Source organism: Stegostoma tigrinum, chromosome 5 (genome assembly GCF_030684315.1).
Source record: "Stegostoma tigrinum isolate sSteTig4 chromosome 5, sSteTig4.hap1, whole genome shotgun sequence".
NCBI lineage: Eukaryota > Metazoa > Chordata > Chondrichthyes > Orectolobiformes > Stegostomatidae > Stegostoma > Stegostoma tigrinum.
Window position 1 is genome coordinate 128,282,706 of NC_081358.1, and position 12,542 is coordinate 128,295,247.

Here is a 12,542-nt window from a genome sequence, read left to right on the forward strand (position 1 = left end):
GGATGGTGTCAAGCTTCGAGTGTTGTTGAGGGCTGCACCCCTCCAGGCAAGTGGGGAGTATTCCATCACACTCCTGACTTGTGCCTTGTAGATGGTGGTCATGCTTCCAGGATTCAGGAGGTGAGTTACTCGCCACAGTATTCCTAGCTTCTGGCCTGCTGTTGTAGCCACTGTGTTTTTTACGATGAATCCAGTTGAGTTTCTAGTCAATGGTGACACCCAGGATGCTGATATTGGGGGAATTCACGGATAGTAACACCATTGAATGTCAAGGGACGGTGGTTAGATTGTTTCTTATTGGTGATGGTCATAGCTTGGCATTTGTGTGGCGCCAATGTTGTCACTTTGTCAGCCCAGGCTTGGGTATTGTCCAGATCTTGCTGCATTTGAACATGAACTGCTTCAGTATCTGAGGACTCACAAATGGGGCTGAACATTGCTCAATCATTGGCAAAGTGGTTTTAAGTACAGAGTAAAGATGACTTGCTTCTATTGTATGGCATGATGGTGAGACCTGACTTGAAGCACTATGCAGTTTTAGTCTAGATCCTGAGGTAGCAGAAGTATCCTATCAGGTGAGCTCAAAGTGTCTTGACCTGTACGCTTTGGAGTTTAAAAGAATAGAAGGTAATTTTATCGAAACTTTCCTGTTGTATCATGTAAAAATTATAGTTGAGTGTCCTAGAACCAGGAAAGTTTCATAACAAGGGTTGGGGCATTTCAGAATTTGACAAGAACTTTTTTCACTCCAGAAGGTGGAGAGTAAACCGGTTGATGAGGTGTATGTGGATTTCAGCAAGGCGTTCGATAAGGTTCCCCACAATAGGCTATTGTACAAAATGTGGAGGAACAGAATTGTGGGAGATATAGCAGTTTGGATCGGAAATTGGCTTGCTGAAAAAAGACAGAGGGTGATAGTTGATGGGAAATGTTCATCCTGGAGACCAGTTACTAGTGGTGTACCACTAGGGTCGGTGTTGGGTCCACTGCTGTTGGTCATTTTTATAAATGGCCTGGATGAGGGCGTAGAAGGATGGGTTAGTAAATTTGCAGACGACATTAAAGGTTGGTGGAGTTGTGGATAGTGACGAAGGATGCTGTAGGTTGCTGAGAGACATAGATAAGTTGCAGAGCTGGGCTGAGAGGTGGCAAATGGAGTTTAATGCAGACAAGTGTGAGGTTGTGCACTTTGGAGATCTCGGTGTCCATGTACACAGATCCACGAAAGTTGCCAGCCAGGTTGACAGGGCAGTTAAGAAGGCATACAGCGTTTTAGCTTTTATTAATAGAGGGATCGAGTTCCGGAACCAAGAGGTTATGGTGAAGCTATACAAAACCCTGGTGCGGCCGCACTTGGGAGTATTGCGTACAGTTCTGGTCACCGCATTATAAGAAGGATGTGGAAGCATTGGAAAGGGTGCAGAGGAGATTTACTAGGATGTTGCCTGGTATGGAGGGAAGGTCTTACAAGGAAAGGCTGAGGGACTTGAGGCTGTTTTCATTAGAGAGAAGAAGGTTGAGAAGTGACTTAATTGAAACATATAAAATAATCAGAGGGTTAGATAGGGTGGATAGGGAGAGCCTTTTTCCTAAGATGGTGACGGCGAGCACAAGGGGGCATAGCTTTAAATTGAGGGGTGAAAAATATAGGACAGATGTCAGAGGTAGTTTCTTTACTCAGAGAGTAGTAAAGGGAATGGAACGCTTTGCCTGCAACAGTAGTAGATTCGCCAACTTCAGGTACATTTAAGTCGTCATTGGATAAGCATATGGACGTACATGGAATAGTGTAGGTTAGATGGGCTTGAGATCGGTATGACAGGTCGGCACAACATCGAGGGCTGAAGGGCCTGTACTGTGCTGTAATGTTCTATGTAATAGAACTGAACAACGCTTCAGAAAGTGCTGTCTTATTGTGTAATACCATTGGCTCGGGGTCTGAGCCCACACATCACTGGCCACCAGCAAAACATTTGCTGATGGAATATAGCCAGTGCTTACCCAACAGTGCTAAATGCCAGCGATAACTGGCAAAGCCAAGACGAGGAAACTGACCAACTTATTCCCTCCCTGCACAAGGCTAAACTGAGAATGAAACAAGCTAACCCTTCACCTTCTGAGTCAAGTCCAATTTTCTGCACTGTGGTTACTTGTAAGTGACCATAATGCATAAGATTTAAACGTAATCATCGATAAGGGCAAAGCTGGACTGAAATAAGACTTTAAAGCGTGGAGGAATTGATTTTCATACAAGAGAATATCTGGTTAAGGGGCCTGTTCTGCACTGTATTGTTCTATGTTCTAACTGGTGGCAGCTACATTCCAGAAAAATCGACATCACAGGAGTAGAGTATTTCAAAAGGGTAACAGTGTGAACTGCAGGGCTAATGTGTTCCCACAAAAGTGAAGGGTGGGATTAGGAAGTCCAGCAAACTGTGGAAGTGAAGAAATTTATAAGCTTTTTTTCCTTTACCTTAAGGCAGATACCAAAGGTTCAAAACAGCAAATGCCTTTAGATGATTTTGAAAATGCAGAGGGTTATTTAGAAATTGAGAGCAAAGAGAGGACAAGAAAAACAATGGTGGGTGACATTATAAAGGAAAATCTAAACAAAAAACAAAATCATTGGAGAAACTCAACAGGCCCGAGAGACCCTTTGTCAGTGGACTTGAAAAGTTAATTCTGTTTTTTTTCCTCCCTAGATGCTGTCAGATCTGTTGCATTTCTCCAGCAATTTCTGTAGTTGTTTCAGAACTCCAGGATCCACATTTCTTTGTTTTATTTTAAAGGAAAATCCAAAGGCGTTTTTTAAGTATTTTAGGTGCAGCTGAATAATTCTGTTCCTGATTCCTGACTCCTGACATTTCCGACGCAGAACCTCTCGCCTCTTGCTTATTTTGTTGGTCCCAACGTGGACCACAACAACTTGATTGCCCCCCATCACTCCGATATCCTTTCAAGCTGATTCGAAATGTCTTTCACTTTGGCACCAGGCAGACAACACATCATGCAGGACTCTCAATCCTGCTATCTGTACTCCTAATTATAGAATCCCCTACCTTTTCTTTTTAATCCCAACACCCCTCCCCCCCCCAGCTTGAATGGCCTCTTGTGCTAGGTACAGTGGTCAGTTTGCCCACCTTTCTACAGTCCTATTCCTCACCGACACAGGGAGCAAGTATCACCTACCTATTGAACAAGGTCAAGAGCTGAGGCTCCACCAATGCTAAGTTCATGACCCCTCTCTCCCTCACTTGTAGTCACACTCTCCAAGCCCTGATCACTGCTTTTAATGTAGAGAATGTGACTGCCTCCTGAATTACAGATTCCAGGTAACTCTCCCTGATGTATCACACAGTGTGTGACGCTCAGAATCCAGCTGATCACTTTGGATTGTAGTTCCTCGAGCAACCAGCACTGGCAACAGATGTGGTCACTATGAAACATCATGCTGTTACAACACATCACCTGACCCTGCAGCTTCAGGTTATTTAGTTATTTCTTAATTTGTATTTTTAAAGTTCCTACCTTTCTTTATTTTTAATGTGTAAACTATTGCTCCAATTTGCCTTTAATCTGAAAGCAACTTATAAACAGAACACAAATTAGCAGTTACTTACCAACAATACAATTTTCCTGTGATGCCACTTGTTTTATTTACTAGCTCTGGTCCCAGAGTTTCCTCTGGTCTTGGGTCCTCTCCCCACTATGGGTTTCCGGTATGTAGGGCCTTGGTCTTGATTTTTATTTCCTGCTCAGTCTGTATCCTGCCCTGCTAGATCGTTCTTCTTGTTATGCTCCACAGACCCCCAGACCTTACTTGGATATCGAAGAGAAGCACTGACCAATGGCAGAAGTGGTAGGACTGACACCCTCCTCCCTCTTTCACCATGTTCCAGTGACACTAATGAAACAAAGCAGCACTCCAGTACCAACTCAAAACCCAGGTCAACTCATACTTAGACATAGTAGAAACTGCAGATGCTGGAGAATCTGAGATAACAAAGTGTGGAGCTAGATGAGTACAGCAGGCCAAGCAGCATCTCAGGACCACAAAAGCTGACATTTCAGGCCTAGACCTTTCTTCAGAAAGGATCTTCTGAAGAAAGGTCTAGGGCCGAAACATCAGCTTTCCTGCTTGGCCTGCTGTGTTCAGCTCTACACCTTGTTATTGCAACTCATACTTAGTCAACTTTTGTCAGGAAAAAAATTCTTTCAAACATATATACAACACAGAATAGGAAGAAAAAACCGTGAATGCAGACAAGATTTTTCACACTTCAAAAGGGCCTAAAGTCAGCCACAGCCATTTCAGGACGTCATGAAGTGCAAATCATCAACGCAATGCTTTAAAGCAATATCAGAATGGAATTTCACACCTATATGTGAAATGCATATGTTGCAAATTTACCCCCTTTAAAGATTTAGCCAATTTGTAAAGTTTCTCCACATAACCTCCTGCTTCCCAGTGCCAATCTTCAAAATCTCCTCTGTCACCACTATGACCTGGACATTCTTCCCAAAATGTGGTCCCCAGAATTGGATTCCATGCTTCAGGTAATACCAAATCAGTGATTTATAACAACTAACATTTGTTTCTCAGTTTATAAAGCCCAGGATAAAGTGGATGCAGCCAAAAATAAGCAATGAAATTGACTTTAAAAGATGACAATGATTTAAAACTGCACTCCTATATTCACCAGCTTCAGTAATTTTTTGGTCCATGCATGGGACAAAAGAGCCTCACTCCAGAGGGAGTGTAAATGTCCAGTCTGGAGTTTAGAAGGATAAGAGAGGATCTGATCGAAACTTGGGAGAATACGGAGAGGCCCGAATACAGCAAATGTGGAGAAGACATTTCCACAGATAGGAGAGACAAAGGCTTGACAGCACAGCCTCAGAGTAAAGGGACACCCCTTTAGAACTAGGAGGGGGAGAAATTTCTTTAGCCAGAGGGTGGTGAATCTGTGGAACTCATTGCCACAGACGCCTCCAGAGACTCTGACATTGAATGTCTTTTTAAAAAAAAAAGTTCCTGATAGGTTAGGGGCTGAGGCTTACAGAAAGAAGGCAGGAGAATGGGATTAAGAAACATATCTGTCATCATCAAATGGTGGATTGGACTCAGTGGGCCAAATGTCCTAAATCTGTACTCATCTTATGGGCATCAAGGCCACATTTGATCTAATCCTGATCCACAAAGCACCTCCATTCTTTTGGTTTCTTTTCTTTTTTCTCTTTTCATGTTTTTTCCTTCATTTCTACTTGCCTCACATCTTCAGATGGCATTGGCAGTGGTGAGCTGAGCGAGCACGGCCGAGGTGAAGCCTAGCCTGGACCTTGGCTTCAGAGTGAGGCCCAGCATGGACTCGTCTGCTTTTTTTAAAAATCCTTTTCTACATTAGAAGAACTGAAATGCTGAAGTTTTAACTTTTTTTCTTATTTACATAGAACTTTGTACCTAGGCCCCTGTGTCTAAGATGGCACAGGAAATGGAAACTTTGTACATTTGCACTGTACTCATGTATCCCTGTACTTGAATACATGACAATGAAATCTAAATTTTAATTCTAAATGTGATATTAAGAAGCCCTAGCAAAACTGGAGTCAATGGGAGTCAGAGAGAAAACATTAGAGAACACTTGGCTTTAAAAAATAGCTTTGTGATAATATTAGTGAACAAACAATCCGGAATCCCACCAAGGCAGATAGCAAAATTCAATTTCAATCAATAAACGTAGAAATTTAAAGTTTTTGAGAAGACTTGCAGTTCGGGTTGTGGATGAAGTTGTTGATTTGTTTGCTGAGCTGGTAGGTTGATTTGCAGACATTTCATCGCCATACTAGGTAACATCATCAGCGTGGTTCCGATGAGGCCAACCACCACATCAAAGCAGACCAATAAATAACAAGTGGGACAGACAAAGAATGCTTCATGGGGTGGCACAGTGGCTCTGCGGTTAGCACTGCAGCCTCACAGTGCCAGGGTCCCAGAGTCAATTCCACCCTCAGGTGACTGTCTGTGTGCAGTTTGCACATTCTCCCCTTGTCTGCGTGGGTTTCCTCCCACAGTCCAAAGATGTGCACGCTTGTGGACGGGCCATGCTAAATTGCCCATAGTGTTCAGGGGTGCATGGGTTATAGGGGGAATGGGTCTGGATGGGATGCTCCAAGGGTCGGTGTGGACTTGTTGGGCCAAACAGCCTGTTTCCACACTGTAGGGATTCTATGATTCACTGGAGGCATATTGATGATGTTACCTAGTATGGTGATGAAACATCTGCAAACCAACCTACTAGCTCGATGAACAAATCAACACCAAATCTGGAAATAAACACTCGTCTAATAGCCACTCACAACAGTAAAATGAGTTTTTGTCCCATTAACCACAAGCAGCCTTTAAAAATAAATGATACTACGGGGATCAAGCTATTACACTTTCAATAATATTCAATTGCAGAGGTAGCACGGTGGCTCAGTGGTTTGCACTGCTGCCACAGAGTACCAGGGACCTGGGTTCGATTCCACCCTCAAACGACAGTCCATGTGGAGTTTGCACATTCTCCCTACGTCTGTGTGGCCTTCCTCCGGGTGCTCCGGTTTCCTCCCACAGTCCAAAGATGTGTAGGTTAGGTGATTGGCCATGCTAAATTGTCCATAGCGGCCAGCAGTGTGTAAATTAAGATAATAAAATGTGAGGCTGGATGAACACAGCAGGCCAAGCAGCATCTCAGGAGCACAAAAGCTGACGTTTTGGGCCTAGACCCTTCACCAGAGAGAAGTAATTTACACCAGTGTGTAAATTAGGTGCATTAGACATGGGACATGCAGGGTTCGAGGGAAAGAGTAGGGGGATGCGTCTTAGTGGGGCGATCTTCAGAAGGCCTGTATGGACTTGTTGGCCTGAAGGGCCTGTTTCCACACTGTAGGAATTGTATGATTTATGAACTAAGTCAACAATCCACAGTACACTGGTCAGAGTATGAACAGGAAGTTACTCTTGCCCAGTGACAAGATAAAGTGCTAGCAGCAGCCATATGATAACTGGACCCCGAGAAAATAACGACCAGATTGGGCTGTCTTTCCCGAACTCACTCTACCCTAGAGAGACTGCAGCAGTTCAGGCAGGCAACCCGCTACCATCCGTTTCAAAGGCGGTAAGTACTAACACATCCTATAAACGAATTAAAAATGGACCTTTCTTGTCAGAACTGCATTAGGTGCGTTACGGGAAGGCGGCGATTCAGCCCATTCAGCTAGTTCCACCATTCAGTCCCATCAATGGGATGGTGAATGCTAAAATGTATGAACCCGCACTGGTTCATTGGATTTCACTAGCGACAAAGATCTAGACCTGAATAGCAACTGGAGCTTGAACCGAGGGCTGACTCTGGGAAGTTTGGGACAATTCCCCGCCACAAGCAAAGGCTTTTGCCTGGGGCCTAAGCGGCCAAGGCCTAGCTGCAGATTCACAGCCGCTCACCCCGTCCTGAAAGGAGATGTCTCAGCTTCTTCTTTATTAACTTAATCCCCGAGGCCACAGGCTGGGTGGTTCCTCACCTGAAAAGCCAATGGTGGACTGTCGATTGCCGTCCTGTTTGATGCCGGTTCGTCAGCAACAGCTCCACAAGCCGCGTGCCGACCGGCTTCTGCCTACCTTACCCCAAGCGCCCGGCGGAAGCTCATCCCTTGGTCCTCTGGGAATTGTAGTTCCCCAGTGCAGTTTCGGCTGCCCATTGGCTGGAAGGAGCTCCACGGAATAACTACAACTACCAGAATGTACCGCGCGGGACGCCAGGCTCCACCCTCCCCTCGTGGTCACCGCCCGTCCCAATCTGCGGACACTCACGCGATACCGTTTCACTGCCCCTCCGCCTTTTGGGAACTGTAGTCCACTGTGTGATTCCGAATCATTGTTCAATGGGCGCGATGAACTACTCTCTCTCTACAGATCTTGGAATGCGTGATCTTTTACGAGTTAAACCGATTTCTTTCGAATTCAAAATTCAAAACAGTAATTACTTCATTATAGTTCCAAATTACAATAGATAATTGTGTGTGATTAAATGAAATTCCACGTAACTAAACACACCTTTGGTTGACTGACAGTAGACTCTGATCGACACACCCCTTTCAAGCCCTGTTGCACTCTGGGAGTGGCTCGCCGGCTGGTGTTGACGTCAACGGCGCCATTGATGAGCAGCGGAACACGTCACGTGCCGGTGCGGGAACTACAACCCCCAAGTGGCTTTGCGGCGTCGCCTGGGCAACGGGACTCGCCGCTCGATCACGTGTTGTAACGGCCGCGCCGAGAGGCGGGAAGGAGCCGCTCGGTTAACGGTAAGAAATGGCGGGGGTGCGTTTGGCAGGCTGACCGCCCGGGCCAGCTCTTTGAGGGTGGAGAAGATGGGGCCTCTCCCTCCGCTCCACTTTCTCATCTCCTCCCACTCCACTTAACCCCCAGCCCACCCCGTCCGGATCTGGTTTCCTTCAGTATCCTTTTGACGCAAGGTTATGGATATATCAATTCTCATCCTTCCATTTACCGGTTGTGGATTCGCTCTTTCACTGTTTCGGAGGGTGGTCTTTCCATTTTTCTTGTCAAGAAGGTGAACTTGCAGAGTGAGTGAGAGAGAATATTATTTTACTTCACCACTCACAGTGGGAAACAGAGAGAGAGATTTTGTTCCTCCACAGGTTGCATGTTTCTGCTGTATTGTCCAAACACAAAAGCTGTGGCCGATCACCCAGGAACCAGTCAAGATGTTGTCACCGAGCCGAGTACAACCAGTCCTATTTGAGGAAACATAACAGCTGCCCTAAATGCACACCTACTGAGCTGAGGTGTCTTATCACCACTGCGCCCGCCCAAATGCTTCAATAAGAGAACATTTCAGGTACAAGGTAATGTTACTATCTGCAAGATACACTGCAGAAATTCACCAAGGCTTCTGAGAGATCACCTTCCAAATCCTTGACCACTTCCAAAATCTTAGAATGTTCTCCCTACAGCAGGTCACCAACACCTTGAATGCAACTAGGGATGGGTGACAAATGCTGCACCAGCCAGTGATATGCACATCTGTGAGTGAATAAAATAAAACAGTACAACCCTACCCTTGTATTCTTGCCCCACTTGAAATGTATGCTAACATTACATTTGCCTTCTTAACTGCCAACACAACCTGCAAATTAATCAGAAGGGATCTTGAATTAGGACTCCTAAATTTCTTTGTGCTTCAGATTTCCGAAGCCTTTCCCTATTAAGAAAATAGACTATGGCTGTAATCTTCCTGCCAAAGCACATAACTTCACATTTTCCCACATTGTATTCCATCTGCCACTTACCTACCCTCTCTCCTAACCTGTCCAAGTCTTCCTTCAGCCTTCTCACTTCTCCAACACACCCTATCCCTCCACTTATCTTTGTGTCACCTGCAGACCTATTGATGCCCTGAGTGCCTTCATCCAGATTACAAATGTATAAGGTGAGTGATTATGGTGGTCCCATCACTGACCCTTGCAAAAATGTGCTAGTCACCAGCTGCCATCCTGAAAAAGACTCCTTTATCCTATTATCTGCCTTCTGCCAATCAGCCAATCCTCAATCCTTGCCAATACCCTTGCCCTTGACGCCGTGAGCTCTTATTTAGCAGCCTCTGGTGCGATAACTTGTCACATACCTTCTGGAAATCCAAATAGATCATATCCACTGGCTCTCCTTTATCTGACTTGCTTATTATCTCCTGAAAGAATGCCAACATATGTATCAGGCATGACTTCCCCTTGATGAAGCTGTGCTGACTCAGCCTTGTTTTACCATGAACTTTCAAATATTCTGCAATCTCCTCCTTAATAATGGAAGAATTTTACCAATGACTGTGATCAGGAAACCAGTCCATAATTTTCCATCCTCTGCCTTCTGGCCTTCTTAAATAGGAGTGTCACATAAGCCATTTCTGATCCTCTGGGGCCCTCCTTGAGACCAGTGAGTCTTGAAAGATCAACTTGGCTGTTTGTTAATTTCTTTCTGAAATGGCCATTCAGATCAAGGGCAATTAGGGATGGGTAACAATAACTGCAATCCATCAAAGAATTTTTTTTAAAACGTAAGACTTTTAGCCCAAAATCGAGTTGCATTTTGGACAAATCAAAGCCATTGTTTTTAATTGTTATTCCAAATTGTATTCCTCAGTTCTGATTCCATTCAGCTCTGTGTCGACTCTTTGAAGATGAAGAATTTACTAGCTTGCTACCTTGATATCATATTTAACCCCAAGAGGAGCCTCCATAGTTATAAATGGGCAATCACATGGGCTGCCTATTACAAACTGTGACATCACACAGCATCATCCTATCTCAGTTCATCTACTGGTGAAACATTTATACTGATTTGATTGATTTGTCTCCACTGACCTGTCACTAAAAATCAGTCTTCCCAGCCCCATCTACCAGGACTGCTAAAACAGCTGATGTCTTTTCAGAAATAATGGGAACTGCAGATGCTGGACAATCCAAGATACCAGAGTGTGGGGCTGGATGAACACAGCAGCCCAAGCAGCATCTTAAGAGCACAAATGTTGTGGTGGCCAAAACTGCCAAAAATTAAAATCCCTTCTGCTGATATGGATTTTTAATCAGAAATGTAAAATTCTGACAAAGGTAACTAGACCCAAAACATTAAATCTGATTTTTCTCCCCAGGTGCTGCCAGACCAGCTGAGCTTTTCCAGCAATTTCCATTTTTGTTTCTGATTTAGAACGTGCACAATTCTTTTGGTTTTTATTATGGATTTTTAATTTCTGAACTGGACCTGCTTGTAGCCCTTTCTATCAGTCGCTGTCTCTGGGTCATAGATCTTAAATTATTGAATACTTAAGCAGTTATGTCATCAGGCAGATTATTAAATTGTTTTGACCCAAGTGGAATGATATTTTTGAAATATTGTTTTGGTCCATTGTTTAAAATATTTAACTTATGACTCTACCAGACACAGTACTCCAAAAGTGGCCTCACCAACATCCTGTACAGTGCAATAAGGGCAATAAATGCTGCCTAGCCAGCGGTGCCCTCATCTCATGAATGAATGAACAAAGAAAAAAACTAAAATCGCAACATGACGTCCCAACACCTGTACCCAGTGGTTTGAATAATGAAAGAAAGTTTGCCAAATTCCTTCTTCACCATCCTGTTTACCTGTGATGTCACTTTCAAAGAACTATGTACCTGAACCTCTCGGTCTCCCTGTTTGATGACATTCCCTAGAGCCCTGCCATTAACTACATAAGTCCTGCCCTTGTTTGTTTTACCAGAATGCAACACCTCACATTTATCTAAATTAAACTCCATCTGCCACTTCGATCCTTATAATTATCTGATTCCCTATTAAATGCCTCAATTGAACCAGTCTCCACCACACTTGCAGGCAGTGCATTCCATGCTCCAACTACTTGCTGTGTGAAAATGTTTTCTATGATTACTTTTGCTTTTTTTGCACATTACTTTAAATCTGTGTCATCTTGTTCTTGCTTCTTTTAAAAACGGGAACATCTCCCTATCTACTCTATTCAGCCCATTCATGATTTTGAAAACAAAATTAGAAATTTTTGGAAAACTCAGCAGGACAAGCAGCATCTGTGGAGAAAAAGCAGTTAAAATTTCGGGTTGTGACCCATCTGATTTTGTTTTTGATTTTCAGCATCCACTTTTCTTTATTTTGATGATTTTGAAAACCTCTATCAAGTCTCTTCTCAGCCTTCCCTTCAACAGGAACACTCCCAACTTCTGTCCTCACCACTGCAGTGTCTCATTCCTGAAACCATACTTATAAATCACATGTGCACTCTCACCAGTACATTCACATCTTTCCTGTAATGTGGCACCCACAAATGTACACAATACTCCAGCTGAGGTCTAACAAGTGTCTTATACAAGTTCAACATCAACTCCTCACTCTTGGACTCTATGCCTTATTCATAAAGTGGAGGACATTGTAGGCTTTATTAACTGCTCCCTCCACTGTCTTGCCACCTTCAATGTTCTGTGCATATATACAACCAGTTCCCTCTGCTCTTGCGCCTCCTATTTTTTATTGTCTTTCAATGTTATTCCTACCAAAGTGCATCACTTCACACTTCTCTGCATTGAACCTCAACTGGCACCTGTTTGCCCACTCCATCAATTTGTCACTTTCCTTTGGGAGTCCTCACATTATAATTCTGCCAAGTCTGGTGTCATCCGCAAACTTTGAAATTGTCTCCTGTACACCATGATCCAGATCATTATCATATATCAGGAAAAGATTTCAATCATTATTATATGTCAGGAAAAGCAGAGATACCAATACCATCTTTGGGGTGCTCTACTGCAAACCTTCCTCCAGCCTGAAAAACATCCATTAATCGCTCCTTCTGGTTTTCTATCATTCAGCCAATTTTCTATCCACATTGCTACTGTTCCTTTAATATTATGACCTCAACCATCCTCATAAGACAGTGTCGTTCAGTATCAAGCATCTCCTGAAAATCCATGTACACCATATC

General features: G+C 43.8%; 2 protein-coding genes across 10 annotated transcripts in view; one reads left to right on the forward strand and one right to left on the reverse strand.

Moving 5' to 3' along the window:
* abcf2a (ATP-binding cassette, sub-family F (GCN20), member 2a) overlaps positions 1-8,199 on the reverse strand; it is a 63,678-nt gene extending 55,479 nt beyond the window's left edge. For 2 of the 4 annotated variants that reach the window (XM_048528669.2, XM_048528666.2), the window contains exon 1: positions 7,561-7,681. The gene's annotated coding sequence lies outside the window, so the exon portion shown is untranslated. Of the gene's footprint in view, positions 1-3,620; positions 3,905-7,560; positions 7,682-8,092 lie in introns of those variants that run through there. The other 2 variants (XM_048528667.2, XM_048528668.2) reach the window with 2 other exon arrangements.
* A 7-nt stretch (positions 8,200-8,206) lies between these two features.
* Positions 8,207-12,542, forward strand: part of faim2a (Fas apoptotic inhibitory molecule 2a) — a 57,054-nt gene continuing 52,718 nt past the window's right edge. For 3 of the 6 annotated variants that reach the window (XM_048528670.2, XM_048528677.2, XM_048528678.2), the window contains exon 1: positions 8,207-8,340. The gene's annotated coding sequence lies outside the window, so the exon portion shown is untranslated. The other 3 variants (XM_048528671.2, XM_048528674.2, XM_048528675.2) reach the window with 3 other exon arrangements.